Raw genomic sequence first — 6,699 nt, forward strand, 5'->3', positions numbered from 1 at the left:
TACCCTAAATAGATGGGCTGGCTGGTTTTCGCTTCAGAGGTGTGCACGCTAGCTCTGCTGAGGAAGCCTGTAAGGCAGAAACAGCTGTCCAGGGATTGTGCATCCCTCTGAATCGAAAGCAAGCAAAAACCAACTGTTACTTTTCTATCTTTACTCAGATTTGAGTATGTACTAGGAAGTTTCTTTCTGTTCTTTTCCTAGGCGAATGAAAACGGAATGTGACTGCATAATATAGTGGAGCCCTTTTTGCTTTCTATATTCGTCGTCTGCGGTCTTATAAATTGTAAAAGTTGCAGATTAAAGGTGTACCAGAAAGAATTTCCAACAAGAAAAGTTTCAGATTTAAATTATTATTTACCATTTTAATTTTTATTATAGTGGTGGATTCTGTATCTGAGACTTTTCAGTTCATTTAAGAGATGTCGCTGAATTGCGTTCCAATGTGGATTTCAAATGATCTTTGAAATTTACCTTAAATAGATGGGCTGGCTGGTTTTCGCGTCAAAGGTGTGAACGCTAGCTCTGCTCAGGAAACCTGTAAGGCAGAAACAGCTGTCCAGGGATTGTGCATCCCTCTGAATCGTACATATTCTTAAATATACTGGGTAGATTTCTATTACACAAATGAATTACAACAGCACTTCTATTCCAGTCAATGAGAGCAAGAACAGTATAATTACCTCCGAATTCAATCTAAACAATGTGTTTCGACCAGTCTTATCCAATTTGAATAATATTACAATATCTGTACAATATTTTAACAATATATCTAGTACAATAGGGCAAGCTATCTCAACCATAATAAAATTATTTCAATTTGAATATTACTTAAATAGTACCCAGCTAACAGTGTTCGTATATATAACGTCAAACAAACGTCAACATTTTGGGAGAAGTTACGTCAAAAGTTACATCAAATTTTACCTAAAATATACGTATAAAAGTCACAGCGATGTTACGTAACAATTTTACGTTATTTCTACGTAACCTTTTTAACGTCACAAAAACGTCACTTTTTAGGAGAATTTTCGGTATAAATGATATTTATAAATAGGACTTAAAATTATTGTGTAAATAAAACCACATACATGATGCTGACACATTTATTAAATATTTGAAATAAACATTTATTATATTTTTGACTTTTATGTGAGAGAAACAGACAAAATTATTAATAGCTATAGTATTTTTACTACAAAAGCGATATTACGTAGGTCAAAATTTTTGACGTAAGAGAACTGTCAAAACATTAGAATGTGACTTTTCATTATTGCCATGTTTATAATAAACATGGCAATAATGAAAAGTCACATTCTAATGTTTTGACAGTTCTCTTACGTAAAAAATTTTGACCTACGTAATATCGCTTTTGTAGTAAAAATACTATACTTTATATTACAATACATAAACATACCCTTGAAGTAATCTTCATTCGTAAACTGCACACTTTCATATAAGGACTAGGCTGCTTCACCATTTTTAGAAGATATTTCCGTACATTTCGTTTTTCAACTAAACTGTCATTGAATAGAATTCTATTTTGTTTATCCGATTTAGGGAAAGAATGAAACGATAAATTACTATTAGGTACGCTTTATCCAAGAATCACATTGAGGCACACAACAATAATAATTCGATTTTTTTGACAACTCCATAAAAACAAACACGATTTTAATCACGGAAGTGTAAGGTTAGGTATTAATGAAAGGTTCAAAATAAATACGCGATGGCGCAACAATCTCAAATGAGATCTTATACGTTTATACGTGTCCCTACCAAAAAGCCACGTGTTAGAGACGAATAAATTCATACGCATTAAAACCTACCAAAGAGCCACGTTTCAGAAACGAATAAATTCATACGTATAATATACGTATTAAAATTTCGTATCAGTAACGTCATTTTTTGATAGATGTTACGTAACAATACAAAAAAACCTAAATTTAACGTTAATGTAACGTTATCTTGCTAGCTGGGTAACCATTCTGTGAAATTTTATAATAATTATATTGTATTTACTAAAACTCAAGATTACTGGTGTTCGATGCTTTCATTTAACATCGATGTTAACGAATACCTAAGTATCGATGGCAAAACATCGACCATGAAGCGTTGAAAATCGATGTTTTTCAATGATCAATGAACATCGCGTACCTATCCCTAATTGGAGTTAATAAATTAAGTCCTATTTTTTTAAGTTCAGATTCTATAAAAGTGAGGAATACTAGGGCAGACATTAGAGATCAGTAAGAGAGGTGACGTGAGTTCGGGGGCTTAAGCTGACAGTTTAGATAGGGCTGTAGTCTGGTGTACCCTAACAACACACAACATTCCAGGAATGTACTACCAAAGTTCTATCAATATTTGAATGTCCTGGACATTTAGGGAACATTCGGTGAACATCTGTTTAAATTATTCCTGGAATGTTACCATAAGACATTCTGTGAACATACTACCAATGTTCCTATATTTTAAGTTGCGAAATAATACATACGTGTAACAGATACAACATTACTTATAACATACCAGACAAACTAAGTGACACTTTAGGCCTACAGTGCAATAATATGTCAAATTTAAAGAGTTTCCCAAGTTCAATTAATAGAATATTATAAACATACAAATGTAATAAAAATTATTGTTCGCGAATATTCAATTTGGAATGCGATTTTGTTAATAAAAAAAATACTTATAACTTATGCAAAACCCAAGAGAGGCATTTATATTTATTTCTTTTGCGTTCATTTTCAAATTCGCCGTGCATATATTTTTGTGCATGGCGCTTGAGAGGGCATCACGTGACTAAAAACGACCAACCAACGACCTCGCTTCGGCAGCGTTACCACATTTAGTAGATTTCTACTTTTTTGGTAGATTTTTGACATTTTTGTAAGAATCCTAGTAGGCGATATTTTTTAGTAGCTTTTTGGTAGATTTCAACATTTTGTTATGAATAAAATTAAATTTGCTTGTTTTAGTATTTCTTACATTTTTAAATTAATTTTAAAGCTTTCGCTTTCTTGTTCCAAAAATGCTGACAACGTCGCTTTTCTTTCATCGTCATGAGCACGTGTGAAACAGGAAACAACCCCGAATAAAGTGGTGTATTATTATATCTCTTGAAATTCGCTTGAATCACTCATTTTTAAATATAATTTTATATTCTGTAGAGTAGATATATGTACATATTATGTCTTAAACACTTGTGTTGGGTTAAATTGATGAACAATTTGACATAATGAAAATTAATTCCTAAGTGGAATTTACTTACATTTACAATTTAAGAATGTTTTAATTAGAATGTTAGAATTTTAGACATCCTGAAGTGGAATTTACTTAGGTACATTTGTAATTTACAATTTAAGATTTTTTAAAATTATAGACAAAATAAAAATTTCATATGACAAATGACAGATGACTTTTAGATGATGGGCGCTTTCGATTTTTAATCGATAGTTATCTATACTGAATAATTATTACCAAATCGGTAAAGTTTTGATTTGTTTTATATGAATATAATTACAAAATACTACTGAATTTCATTTTTGACATCAATTTAATTAATAATAACGTACATTTTTTACAATATTTTTAATAATTAACAAAAAAATTTTAAGTTCACTCAAATAAATAATCGATTACTGCCATCAAATTCACATTAATTTCTAACTACATATAGCTGTTGTTTTTATTATACAAAAATCATTAATTATTCATACAAATATGTTAAAAAAGGTTTTAGTATATTTTAGTTTTTTATTTAGTAGATTTTAGTTTTTGATTTAGTAGATTTTAGTAGATTTTGGCCAAACATGCAGTAGATTTCGTAAATAAAATGTGGCAACGCTGCGCTTCGGCCATCTTGGCATCTTCATCTTGGCCACCTTGCTTTGCCGTGGGTGGATCGTTTGTATTATTTGTGCTTTTTAAGAATATTTTTTTAATTCGGATACTTTTATAATAGCTTTAATAGTATTATTAACATAGTGAATAAAATGGTGTCCTGTTTTTAACGCAGTTGGAGTAGCAGAAACAAATGTAGATAAAAAAATCTGCAGGAATAACGTTTCAATTATGACAGAAGCTCGAAACAAATGACTGTGAATGAAAAGCCCTATTAAAAGGTTAGTATGCAAATATGTAAACGAAGGCATGCCCTGTATTTCAGAAAATAAATTAATACTATTAATACCCTAATAATACTATTCATAAAAAATCTTTTAAGTAACCTAGATATAACAAAGTGAATAAAAGGCATAAATCAGAAGAATTATTATTTTATTTTATAAGTTAATAATTGGTCATATCCATTTATTATTTTAATAATAATTGTGAATAAGCCACAAACTTCGCTTATTCCTAACTAAAATAGTAAATAGAGATAATAACAATAGGATTTGTAAAACTAAAGTAATTCTTTTTGCGTTTTTGCTAATGTATGCCTTTATAAATAGGATGGTAGACCACACACTATAATATGCAGTACCAACTAATGAATACACAGAATATTATAGTCGATTTGCTAAACTCAGTCTCAGTACTACTGAGTCTCGGACACAACTGGCTAGTGATTTTAGTAAATAATTTTGCCAATTTGGTAAAATTGGCAAAAAAAAAATAACTAAATAGTTAATAATTACTGTAATTTTGGCAAAATTGACCAAAAACAAAAAAATTACCTACTAAAATCACTAGCCAGTTGTGTCAGAGTTTGGGGAACCGACTATACTAATAAACAATTTCTAAGCTGTTTTATAATATTTTGTGAGTCCATTAATCATATTTTTTATTTAAAACTAAAATTTGTTAATAATGCTTAGTAATGCATATATTTTGTATTTTTAGCTTTCCAGAAGATCCTGCGAAGAAGACATGAAGTATAGATCAGATTTGTTAATAGAGGAGTATGTTCAAAACACTTTTTAGAAAAAGATATTGACAGAACTTCACTTTCATCTGTTCGTTTAAGAGACTGTGCTGTTCCAATAGCTTATGTCACACAGGTATATGCATTTTTTTTCTTGGTTTTAACATCTTTAAACGCGAAATACGCAATAGCTTATCGAATTGATGCCATGTTATTTTTCTTTATTAAGGTCTTTGTTTATTATTGTGTATGTGTATTAACAACAGAAACATTTTTGGTTATTCTTTATTTTATTTTATATTTTGTCATCAAGTGTTCAGTCAATGTATGTAGTTTTCTTATGTACACCTTTATGGGTTTATACCTGGTGGATGTATATTTCAATAAATAAATAAATAAATAACCTAATTAATAATACAGTCTGTACAATATAGATACTGTTGTAATTCATTATCTACATCGGAGATCTAAGTTGACATTGTTGCCCAACTGCAAAAAATTTTTGAATTCATTTTAAGTCAAATATATCACATAATTATTGCGAAGTAGATTATACAACAAAACAGATTAATATTCAATGTAAATAAATAAAAACATCAGAAATAGAAAACAAGAATTAAGGTATAATCTTATGTTACAGTTATTAAGGTACCAAGGGTATTATAAGGATAATAACGCTTGAGGTCAATGGTGTTTTTAACAAGGGCCTGAGGGATATATGTTGACCGAAAGCGTTATTATTATAATACCTGTGGTGCCTTCAACGTTTAATGTCTGACTAAATTATTCTTTATATGCGAAAAATTTGAATGAATTTTGAATTGATTAGTTTTTAAATAAGTACATTTACCAGTAACAGTAGTAACATAATTGTGGTAACCATAGTTTTACTTAGGTTGATATTTGTCAACTTGACAGTATCTAAGTCGTTATTTAAATTTAATGCCCAAGGGCGTTATATCATACTTAACAGACTTCGAAATGTCATTATTTGTCAAATAATGTACCAGTAGGACAATAAAGTAAATAATAAAAACAATAAATATAATGAATACTAAATACTTATTTGTTTGTGAAAAATCTATTTCTTTGTGGCTTTTTTGTAATTAACTATTCTAATGAGGAAATAAGCCACAATTTACTTGAAAAAATAATTTTATTAAGGTTTCTACTTCCATGTCGGATGTCGTTGTCAAAATACAAAATGTTCATTATTATTATTTTATTTATTAAATATTATTTATTATTTATTTAAATATTATTTAATATTTATTTTTTTATTATTATTATTTATGCGTATTATTACCTGTAAATAATATTTCTTCTGATTGTTAATTGTAAAGGATAGAAAAATTACCTTTTATTTTATTTTCTTTTAAAATCAGCTGAGAGAAGTGGTCTACAAAAAACCAGAAAGGAAACGGAATATGTGGCTACGAAAAGCAAAAGAAAGGTTTACAAAGCAAATGTGACACATTTTTTTATAATATTTAGGAATGTCAGTAAATTACATTAAAAAATGTATGTAAAGATTTTTTGCAATAAAAATGTTTATATTTATCAAGGATGTATTATTTGGTATGGCCACATATCGTCAGTGATGTGACAATACCTCCTATCTGTTTTTTCAAGAGATTTGTAAGATAGACTAAAAACTTGTTTCGGCCACCTCCTGTTTTCATATATTTTTTGACTTGTTTTGCAGTAAATTCAACTATCTATTTACTACAAAAAAGTCAGAATACGTACGAAAACAGAAAGTGACCTTAAAAAATGTTTTTCGTCTCCTGCAAACCTCATGAAAAAACATATAGGAGGTATTGTCACATTAC

The 6,699-nt window shown here is 29.2% G+C and overlaps 1 long non-coding RNA gene across 1 annotated transcript; it reads left to right on the forward strand.

The window, feature by feature from the left end:
* The first annotated feature begins 3,701 nt into the window (after window positions 1–3,701).
* Window positions 3,702–6,427, forward strand: LOC126879636 (uncharacterized). Its single transcript, XR_007696167.1, has 2 exons — window positions 3,702–4,124; window positions 4,846–6,427. It is a non-coding gene; the product is annotated as an uncharacterized LOC126879636 (long non-coding RNA).
* The last annotated feature ends 272 nt before the right edge of the window (window positions 6,428–6,699 follow it).

Source organism: Diabrotica virgifera, chromosome 2 (assembly GCF_917563875.1).
Source record: "Diabrotica virgifera virgifera chromosome 2, PGI_DIABVI_V3a".
Taxonomy (NCBI): Eukaryota; Metazoa; Arthropoda; class Insecta; order Coleoptera; family Chrysomelidae; genus Diabrotica; species Diabrotica virgifera.